General features: G+C 32.8%; 1 protein-coding gene across 2 annotated transcripts in view; it reads right to left on the bottom strand.

The window, feature by feature from the left end:
• Positions 1 to 5,327, bottom strand: part of LOC129754812 (MORN repeat-containing protein 4 homolog) — a 32,733-nt gene extending 27,406 nt beyond the window's left edge. Inside the window, exon 1 of one of the 2 annotated variants that reach the window (XM_055751056.1) lies at positions 4,950 to 5,327. The gene's annotated coding sequence lies outside the window, so the exon portion shown is untranslated. The other variant, XM_055751057.1, reaches the window with a different exon arrangement.
• Positions 5,328 to 23,529: the final 18,202 nt, after the last annotated feature.

Below are 23,529 nucleotides of genomic sequence, written 5' to 3'. Positions count from 1 at the left end.
TTTTTCAAAACTCTACCATCGCTCAAACAGTATTTACTAGCAATCGAATGAAAAGTAGGTTTTTTAGACCACTTTTTTGAACTTTTTGTGACCATTTCATTAAAAAAAAATTAAAAAAATATTTCTTGTCTTCATGATGTAGGCATTAACTTCAGCTTTCATATGCATAAGGCAAATATTTTTTTGAACGTGTAACATATGAACTACAGCAGTTTTCGTGAGGCATGTTTTTTCGGATTTTTTTTCTTTCATGCTGAATAACGAGAAAACTAGTAACTTTAGCTATATATAATGTTCTAAACATATTTTACTGACATTACAAGGTTTCTTTTGATGTATGTTTTGTTTAAATCGGTCTAACACGCCAAAAGTTATAACGATTTGAGCTTGTGGTGTCAAATTGACACCACAAGTGCTGATTAGGGTAATGAAATCTAATGCGGATGAGGGTTAAACTCCTATCAAAAAGAAAAAAAAATGAATTGAACAAGGGCCTGTGCACAAACATAAGAAACGGTTATCAATAAAATAAACCACTTTTTCAAAACAAATAGTGAGTATATGTATTTTTCGGAAGAATTTTCAGTTAGTAAAGTATACTAGAGCAGGCATGTCAAACTCGTTCAAGTGTGCGGGCCGCATTAAAAATTTTCTCTGACGTAGAGACCGCAGCTAAAATCAGTTAGGAAACATAACATATTAGTTTCGCGGAGATTAGATACAATAAAATGGAATATAGTTATAAGTAAACATGGAATGAAATTTTGCGTTAAATTTTTATGTAAGCTTCTAATGAGTAACATTCTTATATTACAATGCATTATATCTATTGTCCTGATATCAGGTTGAAGTTTATTTGTCACTGACACTTTCATTATTGATGATAAATTTTTATTAGATAATCTCGAACGATGAGGAGTTTTTGTAGCTTTCATTATGGAAAAAAACATAGCAAGAGTTCTGGCAACAAATTTCCGTAACTCAACGTAGCGTTCAGGCAAATAGCTGTAAAATTTTGGTACAACCACTTCAATGCATTTCGTTTTTAATAAATAAAGAATCGCACTGCAGCTCTATCAACTCTAGTTGCAAATTATCAGCAGCATTTATAGGAGCGAATGGAGATACAAGCAACGAAAATTCTTGTTCGTATGAATTAAAGTCACGAAAACGGCTTTTGAATGCATCTAGTACCTAACGATTCTAGGTGAAGTACGTATTTACCAAATGATGCAGCCTCATTTGATCTTTTCAGTTCTTGACACGTAGAGAAGTGCACATTGGATATTTGGTTGATCCATAACCGTAACTTCGCTTGAAACTTTTTTACATCATCACAAGCAGTTATGATATTTTTTTCTTTTCCTTGAAGCTTTAAATTCAAATCTTGCAGGTGGCCAGTAGATCAACGTCAAATGCCAAATTCTGAACCCAGTCGTCTGCTTGAAAATGTTCAACAGGTTTACCTTTCATTTCCAAAAATAATATTATTTCCTCTAGTAGCAAAAATTTTTTTTAAATATTTTGTGGCAGGAAAGCCAGCGTACTTCTGTGTAGTAGGGATTTTTGTGAAAATTTAAGACGGGGCTACGTGGGCCGCATTGACCAAGGTCGCGGCCCGCATGCGGCCCCCAAACCCCCAGTTTGACATACCTGCACAAACCAAGTGCAAACGTTCAACATTAACAAAAAATATATATAATTCATTTTTTGATCCGTAAATTGTTGAGTGCAAATAAACAATCTGTCTAAATAAACTCAACTTTTTTTTAAATCATCCACCGAAAAACACTGTGCTGTATGTTTACACACAATTCGAATACGTACCCGATCAGAAGAGAAAAACTAAATTATATCAAGATGAGATATTTTGATATTCAATTTTTTCCTATCTGGATGAGTTATAATTTAGTATTCGTAGGATGTTAAAATATCTCAAATTATATCAAAAAATCTATACGATCATAGTTAAATTATATCAGTTTTTGATATGCTCCTATCAAAATTATATCTCGTTCAGATAGCATAGTTTGATATTGGACAGAACAAATTATATCAAAATTATAACTTATCAAGATTTGAGTGCTTCGAAAAAATATTCTAGTGGAAGGTCAATAAACCACATTATTTAATAAAACCATGCCCCATTTTTGGTTTCCCAAAAATTTGATTCAATTTTATGAATCTGTTGAGCGAAACTCGTTAATGTAAGGTTTGAGCCGTTGACTTCGATGTCCGTGTTTCAGAAAAAGTTGAACGTATATCAAAATAAGATATAATCATTTTATTTTAGCACAATCCGAAGAAAATTTTGATCAATGAATATGAGCTCAACCCCATTCCAGTTTGTCAATCAGAATAAGATATAATTCAGATTGGAGAACTTAATTATAACTGAATCATATGTAAATATCTTGGTGAGATACGTTTGAGTCATGATTTTGATATGCTCTCCTGATCGGGTACTTACTATAAAAAGTGTGTTTTTGGTTTACATATTTTTGCTGCATAAGAGACTTTTGTTGAAAAATAATGTTTGTGATTGATATTGCAGTGGAAGAAAAACTTTTTTGATAAATTTGTAATCTGACCTGAAAGTGTTGAAAATAATATTAACTCCTGTCATTTCACATGGTGGAAAAAGTTCACATACGCGCCTTTTAGCTATGAAACATCTCCCTTTGAAGTATTTCCTCTCCACAATGATTCAGCATTATGCGAGGAAGGTCAGAAAAAAGGATCCCGTGTGTTAAATCTGAAGTAGATATTCAATATTACAAAATGTCTTTGTAAATAAAGGTCTTTTGATTAAAATAGCATTCAGTAAACAGTATCAAACATTAACTTATACTGCAGAAAAATATCAGAAAATTTGATAAAACAAACAGGAACACGTATTAAGTTCATTTCAAAGCTTTACACTTTGTTACGCATCTATGAATAAGTTCAGATTTTGACATTTTGAAAATTTTACCATGCAAAAATGTTTCAAGATCTTTGGGCGTTGCATTTTTACAGCACTGTTTCTATTTCAGCCGTATGTGATAAAAATATTGCTACTTTTTGCATCACATCATGCGAAACTACAACACGTGTTGTTAAAAAACTTGAAGGTCAAAGATCTTGAAAATGGTTTTGCATGGCAAAATTTTCAAAATGGGCAAAAAGTGACAAAATTTCTACCACTTTTTCCTAACACCAGTGAACATGCTTTTACCACATCATGTATCGCAAAAGTGTTTCAAATACAGAAGCGTCGTTGTCATGCATGATTGTTTGTATGATTTGGTTGAAGAAGGAAAATTTGACTGCTTTGATTTTTTGGCTCTGAATATATTCAAGCTTGGCTCAGTGAAAATGATTGATTTTCGGAACATTGATGAAAAGATTTTTTTTCGATCCATTCAATTTTTGAGAGTCTGCTTTTCAATCGATTGTTAATTAACAGATAGTTAAAGTCAGTAAGTTTCAGCCTTGAAAATTCTTAAAAAGGACCCTTAGCACAATAAAAAGATAAAATTGCTGAGATTCAGTCGAATAACAAAATTTAAACATATTCTTATCCTCTAAAAACCATTCTTTTTCTTGATTAATTGGGTTACAGCTTATCCGCATTGAATTTGCCCTTTTTGCTTGAACAAATTAAAAATATTGTAATTTGCAGTATGACAAGTTGCCAGATTTCTGCTGTTTGGCAGTGATGTAATGTGTCATGTCAACAAGTTAGGTAAATGTCGAAAAAATGACTTACATTATTTTAACATTTTATTTCTTTCTTCTGTGGAACCGAGCCAGCTGATGCATTTTGTGCCAATTTATAAATTAGCAGGCTCGGTTCCACAGAAGAAACAAAAATAATGTTGATTTTTCAGTACAAAATATTCAATTTTCCTATACAAACCTAAAAGTTCAAATTTACTCATGTAAACGTTACTTAAAAATTCTGCAAAAAATCATGGATGAGTTTTGGACCAAAACAAAGCTTTTAAGACCCCAGAGTTTGAGAAATTCAAAAATGACCCCAAATCGACTCAGTCTAACCTATAGTCCAAAAACCACAAGGCCGCTGGAGGCCGTTTGATAATGATCACTGTTTTTGTACACTTTTCATATTAAGTTTCAACAAAAAAGTTAGCTGAAAGTATTTATAATTACACTGGATTCTTTTTTTAAACGATCTTATTTTACGCGGTTTTATTTTAAACGTTTTTTCAAACGATTTTCTAGAAATAAGACGATTTTCTATCAGGTTCCCGCTTTTTCCAAATCACTTTTGGGTGGTAAATTGATGTGGACGTTGCTTCTCAACAGAAACATGGGCCGGAATGGCCACTTAGAAACTCTGCGGAAGCTCCGCAAACAACAAAGGCTTAAAAACCAAAACAAATCTTTGAGGTTCCCGATTTCACTCAAATCAGTTCAGATTTATTTTATTGCTCGTACACAACAATCGTTTAAAAATAGCGTCCAGTGTACACTAATTTGATCACACCCAAAAGTGTAGATGCGATGTAAACATATCAACGCCTACTCTTAAAACCCCATAGCTATCAAAGTGTTCAAAAATTCTGAACATCCGTCAAACAATCACTTAAAATTTGAAAGCTTAAGAACAAAATAATAGGTATAATATAATTTTTAGATAAAATGTAACTTTACGACACATAGGGCACAAAAACTGATAAAGTTTGTTTCATCAGTCTACTAAATAAAATAAGTCGAATAATTCTCGCTCGTTGGTTGAATTTTTAAAGAATTCTCAAAAACCGATTAGACGATCCATCTTTGTTGAGCAAAGTTAACTTAATGTTTGAAACGAACTTCTCTCTTCTGGAATCACGTTGGCTCGTAAATTTACGCGCCTTGATATCGCTGGAGGATCAGTTGTACTATTCACATTTGCACTATAGGGGAATCACTCTGGGGTACACATGTGTGGTTTCACTTACGTTTACTGCATCGATCGATCGGGTAATTCTAGTTTATGCAACGAGTTATTTCTACACCAGGTCACAAACTCTCTGCGACGACCAACAAATACCGAAACGTTTATGTTCAGCTGGCCTGGCAGTGTGTGGCAATAAAATTCGCATCCACGCTCAAAACACGCGACTGACCGAACCGGACCAGGGATTTTTTGCGCTCGAGGAAGGGCTTGCTTGAAATCGCACTGCTACCTAAATATTACTAGTCCATCTGATGGTCAAGTTTGTGAAGCCGTACTACCTACTGAAATCGAAACCTCTTCGAAGCCACACCGTGAAGAGACCAGAACTATGGTAGTAATTATAATTGGGCGGCCCACAGGTATAAGCGCGCACCCTTCGGCGACGCTCGCGCAGTCACGAAACGTTCGAAGACATGTGAGCCGGTCTTCTGCAGCTGAGCCTCGTTGAGGCGCGCGTCAGGTTGGAGTTTGTATCTTAGAGAATTCGACGCCCAAACCACAGTGGGACAAAAGCGACTGCAAAAATGACAAAAATGACAAAAAGACAAAAAGACAAAAATGACAAAAATGACAAAAATGACAAAAATGACAAAAATGACAAAAATGACAAAAATGACAAAAATGACAAAAATGACAAAAATGACAAAAATTACAAAAATTACAAAAATTACAAAAATTACAAATATGACAAAGATGACTAAAATGACAAAAAATGACTAAGATGACGAGGATGACAAAAATTACAAAAATTACAAAAATATCAAAAATTACAAAAATTACAAAAATTACAAAAATTACAAAAATTACAAAAATTACAAAAATTACAAAAATTACAAAAATTACAAAAATTACAAAAATTACAAAAATTACAAAAATTACAAATATGACTAAAATGACAAAAAATGACTAAGATGACGAGGATGACAAAAATGACAAAAATTACAAAAATTACAAAAATTACAAAAAATTACAAAAATTACAAAAATTACAAAAATTACAAAAATTACAAAAATTACAAAAATTACAAAAATTACAAAAATTACAAAAATTACAAAAATTACAAAAAATACAAAAATTACAAAAATTACAAAAATTACAAAAATTACAAAAATTACAAAAATTACAAAAATTACAAAAATTACAAAAATTACAAAAATTACAAAAATTACAAAAATTACAAAAATTACAAAAATTACAAAAATTACAAAAATTACAAAAATTACAAAAATTACAAAAATTACAAAAATTACAAAAATTACAAAAATTACAAAAATTACAAAAATTACAAAAATTACAAAAATTACAAAAATTACAAAAATTACAAAAATTACAAAAATTACAAAAATTACAAAAATTACAAAAATTACAAAAATTACAAAAATTACAAAAATTACAAAAATTACAAAAATTACAAAAATTACAAAAATTACAAAAATTACAAAAATTACAAAAAATACAAAAATTACAAAAATTACAAAAATTACAAAAATTACAAAAATCACAAAAATTACAAAAATTACAAAAATTACAAAAATTACAAAAATTACAAAAATTACAAAAATTACAAAAATTACAAAAATTACAAAAATTACAAAAATTACAAAAATTACAAAAATTACAAAAATTACAAAAATTACAAAAATTACAAAAATTACAAAAATTACAAAAATTACAAAAATTACAAAAATTACAAAAATTACAAAAATTACAAAAATTACAAAAATTACAAAAATTATAAAAATTACAAAAATTACAAAAATTACAAAAATTACAAAAATTACAAAAATTACAAAAATTACAAAAATTACAAAAATTACAAAAATTACAAAAATTACAAAAATTACAAAAATTACAAAAATTACAAAAATTACAAAAATTACAAAAATTACAAAAATTACAAACATTACAAAAATTACAAAAATTACAAAAATTACAAAAATTGCAAAAATTACAAAAACTACAAAAATTACAAAAATTACAAAAATGACAAATATGACTAAAATGACAAAAAATACAAAAATTACAAAAATTACAAAAATTACAAAAATGACAAAATTTACAAAAATTACAAAAATGACAAATATGACTAAAATGACAAAAATGACTAAGATGACGAGGATGACAAAAATTACAAAAATTACTAAAATTACATAATTACAAAAATTACAAAAATTACAAAAATTACAAAAATTACAAAAATTACAAAAATTACAAAAATTACAAAAATTACAAAAATTACAAAAATTACAAAAATTACAAAAATTACAAAAATTACAAAAATTACAAAAATTACAAAAATTACAAAAATTACAAAAATTACAAAAATTACAAAAATTACAAAAATTACAAAAATGACAAAATTTACAAAAATTACAAAAATGACAAAAATGACAAATATGACTAAAATGACAAAAAATGACTAAGATGACGAGGATGACAAAAATTACAAAAATTACAAAAATTACAAAAATTACAAAAATTACAAAAATTACAAAAATTACAAAAATTACAAAAATTACAAAAATTACAAAAATTACAAAAATTACAAAAATTACAAAAATTACAAAAATTACAAAAATTACAAAAATTACAAAAATTACAAAAATTACAAAAATTACAAAAATTACAAAAATTACAAAAATTACAAAAATTACAAAAAATTACAAAAATTACAAAAATTACAAAAATTACAAAAATTACAAAAATTACAAGAATTACAAAAATTACAAAAATTACAAAAATTACAAAAATTACAAAAATTACAAAAATTACAAAAATTACAAAAATTACAAAAATTACAAAAATTACAAAAATTACAAAAATTACAAAAATTACAAAAATTACAAAAATTACAAAAATTACAAAAATTACAAAAATTACAAAAATTACAAAAATTACAAAAATTACAAAAATTACAAAAATTACAAAAATTACAAAAATTACAAAAATTACAAAATATACAAAAATTACAAAAATTACAAAAATTTAAAATAATAAAAAACCAAAAATGACAAATGTATACTTCAATTCAAAATGAAATTTGGTTTTGCATTTCATATCGAATTTGAATCATGTTTTTCAAGATGCATCTTCAGTATTTTGATAACAGTTTTCCGGATATGAGAAAAAGAAAAAAAAAATAGTTTAACATTCAAATTCGAGGCTCTTAAACTTAATTCTTACACAAAATTCGAATGTTTTAAGTTTCGAAATGGCAAACCAAAATTGAAAACTCGGATTCTTATTTATCATTTAAAATTCATATTTCAATTCAGATGCACAATACAGATTAAAAAAGTGGCTATAGATTAAACTTGAACTACAAAGTTTAAATAACAGATTAAGAATGAGGGCTCTTAAAATAGATTCATAAAATTCTGACCTGGAATTCAGATTCAGAAATCGTATTTTTTGTACAATTCAGAAATCGTATAGAAATTCGGATACAGATTCAAAGCTCAATTTTCAATTTAGGTTCAGAATTCAGATTCAAAATGCAGTATAAAAATTCAGAAAAGAATTTATCTAGTAAATAAATTTTACAATCCACATAAATTGTTGAAGATTTGAAGAGAACTTAAGATTGCTTGTTAATTGTCAATTTATAGATTCAATTTACAAGATTTACAGATTTCAAGTTTTTAACCTTCCAAAGCCGTTCGCTAAATATCCGTTTCGAGGAAATATGAGTTGTAATTTGATTTCGTTCTCCTGGCTGTAAATGTTAACCGATTTTGATGATATTATATTCATTGTGTAGGTAATTTATTCTAATTACTCAACATTTCAAAATAAAGTCGATATGTATTACCAGGTTTTCAGAAACTGGTTCAGAAAGTTAAAAGTCCGAAAAATCAATTTTATTTTTAAAACACTCATAACTTCTGACAGCTTTTCTGTATTTAATTATTTCATTGATGTTTGAAATTGTCAAGAATCCATCTATCCGACAATATATAGATATGTTAGGGTCCAATGAAAGTTTTTACCTCTATGACAGATCTTCCGGTAGAAAAAAGTCTTACTTTAATAAAACGACATCCAGTTTTGGCTTTGCTTAGCTGTATTTCATTTCTCAATTAACCGATTTTAAAAACTCAAATTTTAGTTTTTTGGCGTTAATTTGATCATTATTTTCATAGAACATACTTAGTCTGTCAAAACTACCAGTTCATCAGTATATTGGAATGATGATAAAGATGTTTGAAATGTGCGCTTCGGGTCATATTGACCCGAACGGCTTTGGAGGGTTAATCAAGTTTGTACACACAATTCAGCTGAAAATTACAAATAAAAAGTAGAATTTGAGCTAATTTTCTGAGTTAAGTTTAATGTAAAAAACACATTTTTTTTTATCTCTCACAGGATTTTCATAAGGGAATTGATTCTTTATGAAAAATATTAGCTGTTAAAGAAACATATGTACCTTATCTCCTTTTTTCGTGCATAAGTTTTTATATTTCCTCGGTGTATTGTTTAACATTATTCACACATTAAGGACCGCGAGAAAAGTTAAGTTGTTAGACACCAAAATTCGGAATTTTATATTTCAGAAACCAATAGACAAAATTTTGCGAATTTAGTATATTTGAGCAACGGAAGGGATTGTGTTATTTTGTGTATAGCACCAAACCGAATAGCGACAGTAGGACTAGCGACGCTTTTTTACTAGCGTAAGCTTGCCAGATTGCCCGGTTTTATCCGGGTTTGCCCGGATATTTGATGCGAAATTTCGAGAAAGTCCGGTCCGGCCCGGTTGCCCGGATATCGTGAAATAAGTCCGGATATTGCCCGGATTTTTTCACAATTTTCACAAAGAAACCAAAAAAAAAACAAAGTTTTTGAGTAAGTTTTAGCAAAAACGATGAACGGTATGGACTTTTTCAACGCTTGTTTCAAATAATTTCGCTGATTAACTTTTATAAACCTTTAAATATTTAAGTGTTCCAAAAAGATTTTGGAAGTCTGCAATTACATTAATAAAATATTAATTTCATTTTTTTTTTGCATTTTTTCTTTGCTTTTATATATAATAACACCTATATTTTGCCCGGTTATTGCCCGGTTTTTGGATTTGAAAAATTGAAATCCATGCCCGGATTTTGCCAGGTTTTTTTGAAAAAATGCCCGGAATTGCTAGGCCCGGATGGGAGTGGAAAAAATTCTGGCAACCTTATACTAGCGGGATTCCTGTCATTCCTAGGTTTGTTTTTTTTTTTTCAGTCCAGTGGGCGATTTTGATGTAGTACTCGAACATTGTTTATGTTATTCACTGTACAGTGAATTTTCCTTAGGCCATCAATCGCATGCTTCAAGTCTCCTAGGAAACTCGCGCTGCGTCGTTATTATTTACAACGTCGCGACGTATGCGACGTGTCGCTAGTAGGCAAAGCTGCTATGATTATTAGCCTTCATATTTTGGATTTTTCTGCATGCATAATAAATATTTTGAAATGAGGTTTCATCATAAAATTCATTACATAACATTCATTGATTCTCATCTTGCTTCAGCGTACGAAAACAATCAAACTCCAATTTGACAACTCGATTGCTGATTTTTCAGCAAAAATGACAAGAGCGCAAACCATCCAGCCCAAGGTCTTTTGATACACTACACAGAGAAAAAATCTGAATCCTCAACAACACTGAAATTGAAAACCTGTATCATTACATGACGTGGAACGTGATTCATTAATGTAAATTTACTAATTAAAAAAGTTGAATCCTTAACAGCACTGAATTCGTTTGACACAAATATTACTTGACACGGAACGCGATTATTTGATGTAAATTTACATCACATATGATGTAAATAAAAAGAAGCATCACATACGACAGAATTTTCAGTGCGAATTAAACATTACACCAATTACACGTCTTTAATATTTTACATGTCCTTTAATTTTACACGTCTTTTGAAGTTTACAGATGTGGAATATTCAACTCGCACTGAAAATTCCATCATATGTGATGCTTCTTCTTTGTTACATCATATGTGATGTAATTTTACAAATTTTTTTTGGTCACACACAACACTGAATAAGAAATTTCTTAAAATTACACGTCATGGAATGTGATGAGGACATTGAATTTTAATTTAATCAATATTACAATACACTGAACGTGAGAATGTTATGTAAAATTATGAACTGTCAAGAACAGGATCAGACAAATGTAAACAAGTTGTCAAGTCAAGTCGTGCACCAAAGTATTTTTTTAATCAGTTTTCTCGCGAGAAAGGTTTCCAGAGATCTTCGTGAAGCAGGATGGGGTTCTGGAAGCGGCTCCAATTTTCTCATGTTTGGATCCGGTTCTTCGGGGGAAAAAATGAAGAGTGTGAAAAATATGTGAGATTAAAAAAACATTGTCACTAAATAAAATAAATTCATTTATTACAAAAAGGTTTTATTTTTATTATGAGATGAATTCCATTATTGAATCATAAATACCAATAAATAAAACAAAATAGATTCCAATTGGAAATTTTTTCTTCCAATATTCAGTGATTTTATAATTTACATCATTTTTATTTTACATGTTGCCGAATTTTACATCATTTACATTTACTGTCGTGTAATTTCTAACTAGCACTGAAAATTCCGTCATATATGATGCTTCTTTTTATTTACATCACATGTGATGTGATTTTACAGATTTTTTTCGTAGTGTGTAGGTTCTCCGACTTTCACAGTAAGTAGGAGGAGTGCGAGGAGTGAGCGGGGCTCTCAATGAGTTTGTTTATTTTTTGCTCAGCTTTTCGGTGGTTTGTTGGTAAACAAACTTCATGAGTTCCGCATAGTTGCATAGCCTACATAGCCAAAATGGCTGAATCGGGAATTCGATATTCGGTAACACCTCCTGAATATATACACACCTTGATCCAGCCAAAATCCAGCAATTAGAAAACCGATTACTGGCGATCAATTTTTTTTGCTGAAATCGAGGCAAAAATTTACTGAGTATACTTTGCAGTGGTATAGATTCAGTTAGAATCTAGGATAACACCACACAATAGTAGGCCAAGCGTGGTTCGCTCCACAAGGGGAAAAACTTGCAGTGCGAACGAACAGTTATGCATCGTCCCGGACGACGATATTAGAGATGTACCGAATAGTGGTATTCGGCGAACGGCCGGATACCAAATATTGACCTTTTCAACTATTCGACCATACGAAAATTCGGCCGAATATTCTATTGAGTTTTTAATTTGAAAAAAAAAACTCAAGCGATTATTTCAATGCTTTCTATTTCTTCCATATTAATATCCCTCATGTTGTTAGTCGATAATTTTCAACCATATGATATTATCGGATGATGTATTACAAGATATTTTTTAAGTACGGTCTTTCAGATTTTTAAAATGTCACCAATAACTGAAAAGACATCAGATGACTCGTCGCTTCTAGGGCGTTCATCACCAAAGAGATTGCGTTCCTGTGATATCTGGGATAAAACGTGTCGAAACAGATGCCAAGCTTTTCGAAGTTGCTTTTCTGATATTGAATTAGATAAAGGTCGAATCTGAGCAAGTTATCTTCAAAATATTTGTTGAAAAAATAGATGATCTTTAACTTCTTCACTTAATCCACACGGTCAGGCATTCAGGACGATTTTTGAAAAAAAAAAAAAAATTAAAAAAAGGCTAAATTTATGTATATTTTCAAGTTATTTGATTTAGCAAATAATCTGAATTAACCTGAGCTAAACTCGGGAAGTTTTAAACAATATCTGGACGACCGAATATTCGGTACATCTCTGACGGTATTGTTTGTTTATGAGGTTTGCCACTGCTACTGTGCCAGTGGAAAATAAACGAAAACGCTATTAGTTTATTTAAAAAAAAAAATGCCGCTCTTCCAGTGTTATAAAATTTGAGATGTTTGATTCTAAATTTTAATATTTTGTTGTCGAGATTATCAAAAAAACATCAAAAAAAAACTGAAAGGGAGTTGGACAGTGCCATTATTGAAAAAACAGAAGTGATGATTGGTGTTTTTAATCTTTCAGATGGTAAAGGTAAGTCCTTGGTAATATTTTTCCAAACGTTTCAAGTTTCAATATATCTCACGTGAGCTTTCATTACGTCGTATGAAACATCTTAGGAATTCACAGAAAACTGCTGCAAAAGCTATAAAAAAAACTTTCAAATTTGTATTTCACATAAAGAATATGTTGTCCAGGCTACAAATATTCTAAATGGAAAGAAGTGGTGACTATTTCATGTCAGTTTTTGTATTTTTCCGTAATAAAACTGTTTTTTTTTTACATTTTGCTTTATACGACGTAATAAAACCTCACGTGAAATATGTGTTTCTAAAACCTCGAAAGTTAGAACAGTTTTTTAATTTGCTTTGTTTAATTTTTAATATAAGTCTTAGTTTTCAGTCAGTCTTTTTTGTTGGATTTCTGAATACAAGTATTTGTAAATTGATTCCCCGTTTTTGGGAAGGAGATTCATCAAGTAATAAAAGAACTAGTTAGAATAAAAGTAATAAGTTTGAAATAATATTTTTTAACAAAAAAGTAGAAGTAAATTTCTTATGCAGGTGAGTTTGGCTCTACATATTGTACCAAATTTTAAAAATAAAATCATCACCGCTCGTCTTACAGTTTGACCATCAAACAAGCACTTTGTAAAACAGTGGCGTCTTTCTGCTGCGTCCGTCTTCGTTGGTTGCGCGTCGTCGTCTCGAAGTGATGCGTATTGCGCAAAGTGGCCAGCCGCTACTGGAAAATACGATGTACATTTTCCGCGCTCTACATATCAAAAGAAGCATCGACGTTTTTTTTCTTTATTTTTGTTTTAGCTCGATTCCGAAGTTAAACATGATCCCATTTTGAGCAGCGCTGTATATTTCCTCGAAGGTGTAACGTGTGGCTAGAACTTGACTATTATCTTTTTTTTTTGTCTTTAAATTAAATGGTTCCAAAATTCGTAAATCTTCGACTTTAATCTAATTAAAAAGGTACAGTACATGTTATCATAAATAATTAACTAAATAAACCAAATTAACAACATGCTACGAAGTCACAAGGCTTATAGAGGCCTACAACAGGTTGTTCCTATATAAATGCCTTTGGTGCGTATGGCCGAAATCGATCGCGGTACAGCCAAAGTGAAGCAATTTGATATAAATAGTATAGCAATAGGCGGGCGTCGGACCAGTAAATCAAAGACATGAAAAAACATGTAGAGGAAAATAGCTCCGCAAAGTGCAAATAATGAAGCAGTGTGTCTGGTCTGAAGCGACAATTAGCGGTTACTCTTCGAAACATTTAAATTCTTCGGTCGACTTAATTGAACTGAAAATTGCTGCAATTTTTGTTTGGTTTGTTTGTTTTTCTTCTTCCATTAGCTCCGTTGTTATACAACTTTAATAAGTGGGGGAGTTTCGATGCATGCCAAAATCGATGTGCAGGATGTTTCCTAACTTTGGCTTTCCTCTCTCACTTAACTTAATAGTTATTCATCATACTAATGGAAGCATCGATATATGCAAATGGGGAAGAATTTAAAAATATATGAGCCAACAACTTTTGACAAAAAAGTAAGTATCGTCAAACGATGCATCATACAACAGCAGGATTAGATGCAACATATAATTATGAGACCGAGTCTCCGAGGATGTTTTTAAAAAAGTTTTATTTTCACATTCCTCTTACTTATTCACTAATCACTATCACTAAACTAACTGCTAACTGCACTTCCTGCTGCTGAACCACTTACTGCTGCCGGGTCGGGAACCAAAGAGAACGAGCATGCCTTCGCTATCGGTATTTAAGTGATCATATTTGCTTACGATGCAATTATGATCACCGCGTGGTTGCGCGTGGCTTGGGAGCGCCACGTTTATACATCCTGTCTCGGGTTCTGGGAGAGGGATGTATGTAACTCCTCCGGGGGGTGAAGAAGTGTCGTCCTCGACACTTAGCCGTCTGTTGATTTCTTGGTTTCTGCTGCTTCCCGTGGTTTATTCCTTATTTTGATAGTTACTCTTTTCTTAAAGATACAAAGAAAGGTTAGAGTTATCAAAATGATTATGCTAGTGGATATTCCACCGAAAGCTGTAAGCGAAAATTTTCGGAATCCAGAGTGTTCAAGTTTGATCAAGTCTAATTTCAGTCTATTCTGGATCGTCTCGTTGTGGATTAATGAGATGTTGTGATCCTGAATAGTATTCCACTTCATCGTAAGATTTGGAAAGGCTCCTTGTATTTCTTCGGTATTACTAACACGTTCTTCTGAAGAAAATTTCTGCCCGTCTATGGTAATGCTACAGTTAGAAATTTTAAGCATGAAATTGCCATGCAACTCACGATTATGTGGCCCACAATCTGTTTCTAATCTGGAGCCTCTTGCGTTATTGATCAGAATCTTGTTATTGTCGACTAATGAGATTCTTGTGGCATCTTCTAAAACAGATTTGCATTGTCCTTCTATTCCAAATATAATTGAATTAGTACAGCTATCTTTCAGGAGATTAAGAAAGACATCGCGTTGAATCAATTTTTCTGGGTATTCGGTTTGAAATAGTTGTTCTTTGTATTTCACTATGTGATTTGGAATGTTGGTAATCACATGATTGTTGACTGTTAACGGGATGAGTTGGATTATGTCACAGTCTCCTTTGATTTTAGGGACTTCGAGTATGTATAGCATTGTATCGTGTTTTGATGCTATTGTTGGCTTAGCATAATTCAGAGCTTCCTCGGGAAATTTCGTTTCGATACCTTGTTCGTTGAGAATAGCTTCGATTGTGAGGATTTCTTGGAGAGATAGTAGCTTACTGTTTGGCAGTTCAATTTTTGTCTTCAGGATTGTGTTTTCTAGTTGCTCTAGAATCTGATTCGTCGTGTCCATGTATAGGAGGAGGGTTACTGCATCCATTTCTTCCATTATTAATTTGTTTTCCATGGATTCATGTTCCAATAGCTTGTTGACCGTCCCTGTTATTTCCGAAATTCGGGAATCGATGAGAGAATTGATCCTGACTTGCTGGTTGTTCTGTTCTATGAGTTCGTTCATAGTTTTGTTGATGATGTCCAAATCGTGTGCATCCGGGGTTCCGGCTATCCATTTCCAGGCGGTTCCAATCTGGTCCCATCGTTTGCTTCTTCTTGGTTTCAGTGGTTTCAACAGGTGTAAGTTATTTACTAGCTGTCTGCTTTTCTGAATAACTAAACTTGTTATCGGATGGTTTGTATCTAGTTTCCTTGATATTTTTACAAAATTGTATACGTTTGATTCCAAATTGGTTATGTTAATCGGATGTATAATTTTGACAATCCCTGATTGGATTTTACAATTTCCGATTTTTAACAAAAGCATCGGGTCGTTTGATAGGTTTCTAATTCCTAAATAGTTACATTTTGTTGACCCGGTGATTGAAGAGACAAATAGTAGGATCGCAAGTGATTTCATCTGAAAAATAAAAGATATTAGAAAAGGTTGGCTATTCTTTTATAATCTAGAAAACATGATTTTCATGTCATGTAAGTCTTTTTATGTTTTTCTTGTGCCTTTTAACGCGCCTTTTATTTTTGAACGTTTTATCTGTAATTTCTTGAGCGTTTGTCGGTTTTGCCCTTGGATCTAATTTTTTCCTAATGTAAGGAATGACGAATACTTCTTTGCCTTCCTCTATGATTGGTGGTTCAATTCTGTTCTTATTCTGTTTATCTTGTTTGTTTTTAGCTTTTTCTAAATTAATTTTTATTTTATTGAAAATTTGAGTAGATTCTTTGTTTATTTGTTGAGGGTTTTGAATATTATTTTGTCTAAAAATGACCTCGTTAGGCGAGTAATGTGTCGCTGAGTGTATTGAATTGTTGTAAAGTGCTGTAGCTAATAGAACCATTGATGTTATGTTCAAGTGTTGGTGCTTGTGTTTATTAGTGTTTATGATCTCGATCATTGTCGAATGTGTTTTTTCTACTTGTCCATTCGATTCTGAACACGATGCATATTTGAGGTCAACATTTAAATTGTCGAGATAGTTTTTCAAGTGAATTGAACAAAATGTAGTTTCGTGATCAGTTATGATTTGCCTTGGGGTTCCGAAAGTCATAAAATATTGTGCTAAGGCATTTTTGACGTCTGTTAAATTTTTAGTATCCATAGGGATCAATTGCGCATGCTTTGAAAATGCGTCAACTAAAGATAAAAAATTTTGTTTGTTAATTTGGAAAATATCCATGTGAACTCTTTCAAAAGGTCTGTCTGTCGTGGGTCTTGATGAAATTTTTATGTTGTAAGGTTTACGTTCATATTTATGCATATTGCAAATCTTACACATTTTTGTAACCATTTTAATTTTTTCAATCATTTTGGGCCAAAAATAACTTCTTCTAATTTGACTTTCTACTTCTGTGACTCCTCTGTGGGCTCTGTCATGTTCTTTGCTCACAATGGCGTCTTGACGGGCGTCCGAGTTAACGTCTTCTACCAAGTTTTGAGTCATTACAAAGTGTCCGTGTTCATTAAAGTGTTCTTTGTATACATCTTGGATAAGTTGGGTAATATTTTCTGGTGCTAATATAGCCGTTTGCTTGTAATCATGAAATTTCTTTATGCAGTCACGTATTATGTCGTGATTAAATTCTTTTCTAGCTATAGTCACTCTTTGAAATTTTGGAAAAGGGTTGAAAATTAAGTCGCTCGTAAAGCTTGCTTTTTTAAATATGATTTGGTTTCTATAAAAGTTTATTGGTCTTTCTGTGAAATGAATAAAGTGATCATCGGAAGTTTGCGCTGAATGAATCGTTTCAGTGTCATCGTCATCTTCGTCATTGTTGTCTAAAATGTTATCCGTTGCTGCAGGAAGAACATTGTTAGATTGTGATGGATTTTCTTCTAGTTGGCCATCATCGGTTTGATTGTGTTCCTCTTCTGGTGGGTTGCTGGTTGATGCCTCTCCTTGACTCGACCAATTTTCTGAAAATGTATCTTGAGAGACTTCTGAAATTGGAGAATTTGTGTTATTAAAGTTTAACTCGACTTCGTTTTCTATTTTTCTACTCAACGCATCTGCGACTACGTTGGTTTTACCCGGTTTGTAAATAGGGGTGTAGTCATAGCTTTCTAGTTCCATCCTCCATTTTAGGATTTTCTGATTTTTATTGCAATTTTTGATAAATTGAAGGGGTTTGTGATCTGTTAGTAACGTAAATTTGTTACCAAAAAGATATGGTTTGAACTTATTGACCGCCCAAATGATAGCCAGTGCCTCTTTTTCAATTGTGCTATAATTTGTTTCGCATTTATTGAGGGTTCTGCTAGCAAATGCTATGGGTCTTTCCACTTTATTTTGTATTTGGGATAGGACCGCTCCTAACGCATAATTACTTGCGTCTGTGGTAAGAATAAAGGGAAGTTTAAAATCTGGATATGCTATTATTTGATCTGATGAAATTATCATTTTCAATTTAGAAAATGCTGCTTTATATTCACTGTCTTCCAAGTTAACCTTTTGATCTTTTTTCAAATACTTTGTCATTGCCTTAGTTGTTTTGGAATAGTCTTTTATAAAACGCCTATAATATCCGGTGAGACCTAGAAATTGTTTAATTTCTTTTGTATTTTTAGGCAATGGCCAGTTAAGAATTTTATTTATTTTGTCTGGGTTAGGTTTTATTCCATTACTTGAAATTATGTGCCCTAAAAATTCAGTTTCTCTCTTCATGAATTCACACTTATCAAGTTGGATTTTAAGATTAAATTCAGCCAGTCTTTTCAACACGTTGGACATATTTTTGACATGATCTTGCAGATCTTTGCCGGTTATAATTATGTCATCCATGTATACAAAACATGCGGTTCCGATCAGATTGCTTATACCGTATTTGTTTATGCCGAGTGTTGCACTAGTGTTGCACTGGTGCACCACTAGGTGCTGTCAAACTGTTTGTTTATTCGGACGGTGTTGCACTGGTTTTGACCTGTCGGAGTTCTGCTTACGGACGGTGGCCCACCGATAATTTTGCCAGTGTTGCGAGAGAGCGTGTGAGTGAGCGAGGTAGCAATACACTGGCGAGGATTTGTGTTTGTTTTTATCGGGTACGGTGGAGCACTCCACGAGTGGAGAAAACAAATACAGTATTAGAATGTTATTCATAGTTCTCTGAAAGGTTGCTGGTGCATTACGCAATCCAAAGGGCATACGTGCGAACATAAAGTGTCCTAAGCTTGTTGAAAAAGCGGTTTTTGCTTTATCTTCCGGATCCATTTTGATTTGATGAAATCCGGATTTTAGATCCAAAGTGGTAAAGTAAACTGATTTTCCGAGACTATCAAGTATGTCTTCAATTTGCGGAATTGGAAACTTGTCACTAATAGTTTTATCGTTTAGTTTACGATAATCTATTACGACTCTTATTTTTCTTTTACCAGAAGCGTCTGGTTTTTTAGGAACAACCCAGATCGGAGCTGAATATGGACTCTGAGAATGTTCAATAATTCCGTTATCTTGTAACTCTTTTATTTGTTCTTCAACGTCTTTTTTAAATGCGTGTGGATATCTATACGATTTTGTGTACACGGGTTCTTCATTGGTTGTCACAATTTTATGTTTAACTGAAGATGTAGCTGTCAATTTCTCATTAGGTTTGAGTAAGACACCTTGATTTTTTAATATTGTGTCGAATAATTTTTCTTTTTCTAGATGTGAGAGGTGATCTGTTCTAATTATGCTTTCTAGAATTGTTTGATTAATTGCAGATCCTTGTTTAATGGGATTGGTGTAATTGTTTCAAAATTATTTACCTTGAGGTTAACTCGGTCTTTGATAACTGGTTTTTCAGGTTTTGTTGAAAGAACCTTTATTGTAGTTTTATTCCTGTTCGAGTTGTACACGCCGGGTTGAACTACATAATTTTGGTAAAATTTCTGAAAACATGGGACAAACCAGTCTCCATCTACGTTAGTCTCTAGTTCAATAGTGTGGCTATATAATTTTTTTGCTGGGTAGTATTTTTTGTATGGAATTTTTGTGTCATTAATTATAACACATTCATTTTTATAATTAATTATAGCTTTGTTTTTGGCTAAAAATTCGGATCCAATAATTCCATCAAAAAAATTATGAAATTTTAGTTCATAATATGTTTGTGGTGGAATATTCTTTCCGAGTAGATTTATTCTGCCTTTTTTGTTGATATTATGGGTGCCTGTTATGTTCTTTATTTGCACATTGTCTGCTTGTGCTATGTCTGAAATGAAACCAGGACGTAATACGTTTTTATTAGCCCCAGTGTCTATGAGTAACTTTAAATTTGTTTTTGTTTCGAGATATGGGAGGTAATTCAGGTTATCATGTTTGTTGTCTGGACGAAGCAAAAATTTAGGTCTAAATCGTCTATTTCATCATCTATTTCTTCGTTTTTAATTTCGTTGTTATTTATGGTTCGGTTGAGTGTTAACCTGCTTTTAACCGAGCCTATCTCCATCGGTTGGGGATTATTAAAGGTTTTTTTCTGTTCATTAAAATGTTTCTTATCATTGGTGTCATTCACTGGATATTTGAAATTTTTCTTTTGGAATGGGGGTAGTTGTGCAATACTTTCTCTGCTTTTAAATTTGCAGACGAAAGCGTAAGCTTCCTCGATGTTCTCCGGTTTTGCGGCCTGCACATACCCAAAGTAGGGTTCTTTTAGGCCGGAAATAAATGCAGCAAGGATGTCCTCGTCAATAAATGAGCTTATTGCATCCCAATTAAGTTTGTATTTAGTTTTTTGTTTGGCTAAACTTTTTATGTTTTGCCCAATTTCGATAATTATTTGGTAATATTTATGAAGGGACATGTTATCCTTCATTTTCGTTTGCCATAGTTGGCTTTTGTAAAAGGTCAGCTCCTGCTTGTCGCCTAATGCGTTCCTGAGGATTTCGCTTGTTTCTTCGAAGGTTCGCGGGTTGCCCGCCAGACAAATGATGTCCCGTGCTTTCCCTTCGATTTTATTTATGACGGCTGTCACATAAATTTCATACTGGCATGTTGTGACCAGCGGTTTGAAAACGTTAAGTGTTCTCTCAGCGTTATCCAGCCAAGCTGGAAGTTGCTTCCTGTTTCCGTCGTATTTAGGAATTGATTTGATAGGGTCTGGTATAGCAAATAAATTTTCTAATCTTCCTGTTGGTTCATTAACTGAATTTGGATTATTGTTTGCTAGTGCGTTTATTGCCAACTGTTGTTGGTCTTGGGTTGAATGAATTTGGCTGACCATAGTGGTTAGGTGCGTGATTTGCGCCACGAGGTCTTCCATTTTTGTTTGTTCTAATTTCAGTGCTCCTAAATCGGGGGGATTTTCAATAGGAACGTGTGAAAATTCAGCAGATTCTTCCGAAATTTCTGAATCCGAAATATCACTAAAGATAATTTCCGAACTGAATAATTGTCTTGCCTTTTTCAAAGCGCTTAGCTTTTTTTCTTTTGGCATTAATTTATTTGATGTAACCCCTTTAGTTTGCTCAGTCAGTATGAACGAGCAGAGGGAATCTTATTTCAGTCTCCTTTTATAAACACTTGGCGTGAACTAGCAGCGCGAGCTTTTTGCTTAGTCCGCCTTATGCGCGTTTCAAATGGTGACTATGTGGTTTATTTTAACTTTTTGTAGAGATCTGCCTATCTGGTAGTACAGATCAATACCAACAAAATTTTAGCAATTTTCTTAATTTCAGGGCCTATCTGGTAGTACTCTGGGAAAAAATAAAACGCTAGCACTTTGTTTTTAACTGGGAGCACACAAAATGTGTCGCCTCACTCCCTGTCGCGAAAGCTGTCTATCTGGTAGTGCAGTTTCCGGACGCAAAAAGATAAGCGATTAGCTTAGTTTTCGAGCCTATCTGGTAGTACTCGAGTGAAAAGAGGCCTATCTGGTAGTGCCAAATTTCACTAAGATAAACACTAATCTTTTTGATTTGAGGTGAAAAGTAATAAAAAAATCACTTACCTCGGTTTGCTGTCGTGACGGTAGGTTGCTATAGTGGTCCTGACGGGGGGATCCTCAACTCGAAACGATGACAGGTCATCCGCGTTGTTCCGATGCTTTCTTCGCGAGATCACTTTTTTAAGTCGGTTATTAATCGACTTTTATCCACTTTTTTATCATCAGGATTCACTAAAGCTGCTTCCGTCGGCTGCGCCAATTATGAGACCGAGTCTCCGAGGATGTTTTTAAAAAAGTTTTATTTTCACATTCCTCTTACTTATTCACTAATCACTATCACTAAACTAACTGCTAACTGCACTTCCTGCTGCTGAACCACTTACTGCTGCCGGGTCGGGAACCAAAGAGAACGAGCATGCCTTCGCTATCGGTATTTAAGTGATCATATTTGCTTACGATGCAATTATGATCACCGCGTGGTTGCGCGTGGCTTGGGAGCGCCACGTTTATACATCCTGTCTCGGGTTCTGGGAGAGGGATGTATGTAACTATATGTATACCACAACACATATTCAATTTTCATTTAAAATATAATGTAATAAAGTGATCATTTATCTATAACTAAAGGATGATGACACAGTTTCTCACATCGCTAAATATTTTTTTTTATTTTTTTTTATTTTTTTTTTTGTTCTCATAGAAAATTTAAAAAATCGATCAATAGTTGTAATTTTTTACATTTTTCGATGCCGTTAAAAACTTTACCCAGTATGACGGATTGCTTAATGATATCACCTGCAAACTTCATATTGCTTTTATTAAAGGGTGATCGGTCAAAATTGGGTCAAGGGAAAAAGCGTGTAAATCGGTGAAATCGTTTATTTAAAAAAATCAAATTAAATTTCTTTTTCATGTATAATTAGTATAAAATTCAGGAAAATATTCAGTTCCGCTTTTCCAAATCCGAATTGCCGGGCCTTACGCTCAACCTCTGCCATCAGATTTTGTACAGCCACCTTGTCCACCTTCTTCGCCGCAGAAAACCAGTTTGCCTTGAACTGCTGCTCGTTCTTAGCAGTTTTTTTTGGTCTTCTTTAGGTTCCGCTTGACAATAGCCCAGTATTTCTCAATTGGGCGGAGCTCTGGCGTGTTGGGAGGGTTCTTGTCATTGGGAACCACCTGCACGTTGTTGGCGGCGTACCACTCCATGGCCTTTTTACCATAATGGCAAGATTCCAAATCCGGCCAAAATAGTACGGAACAACCGTGTTTCTTCAGGAAAGGCAGCAGACGTTTATTCAAACACTCTTTCACGTAAATTTCTTGGTTGACAGTCCCGGAAGCTATGAAAATGCAGCTTTTCAAGCCACAGGTACAGATGGCTTGCCAAACCAGATATTTCTTCGCGAACTTTGACAGTTTCATGTGCTTAAAAATATCTGCTACCTTTCCCCTTCCTTTTGCGTATAAAACTCCTGTCCCGGAACCTACTTGTAATCGGCTTTGATGTAGGTTTCGTCGTCCATTACCACGCAGTCAAACTTCGTCAGCATCGTCGTGTACAGCGTCGGGGATCGCGCTTTGGCCGTCGTATTTTGTTTATCATCGCGATTTGGAGTCACTACTCACTACCTTCTTGTAAGTCGATAGTCCGGCTCGTTTTTTGGATCGATACACGGTTGTAGACGATACACCCAGCT

Source organism: Uranotaenia lowii, chromosome 3, assembly GCF_029784155.1.
Source record: "Uranotaenia lowii strain MFRU-FL chromosome 3, ASM2978415v1, whole genome shotgun sequence".
NCBI lineage: Eukaryota > Metazoa > Arthropoda > Insecta > Diptera > Culicidae > Uranotaenia > Uranotaenia lowii.
This window is presented reverse-complemented; position numbering and strand designations above follow the sequence as displayed.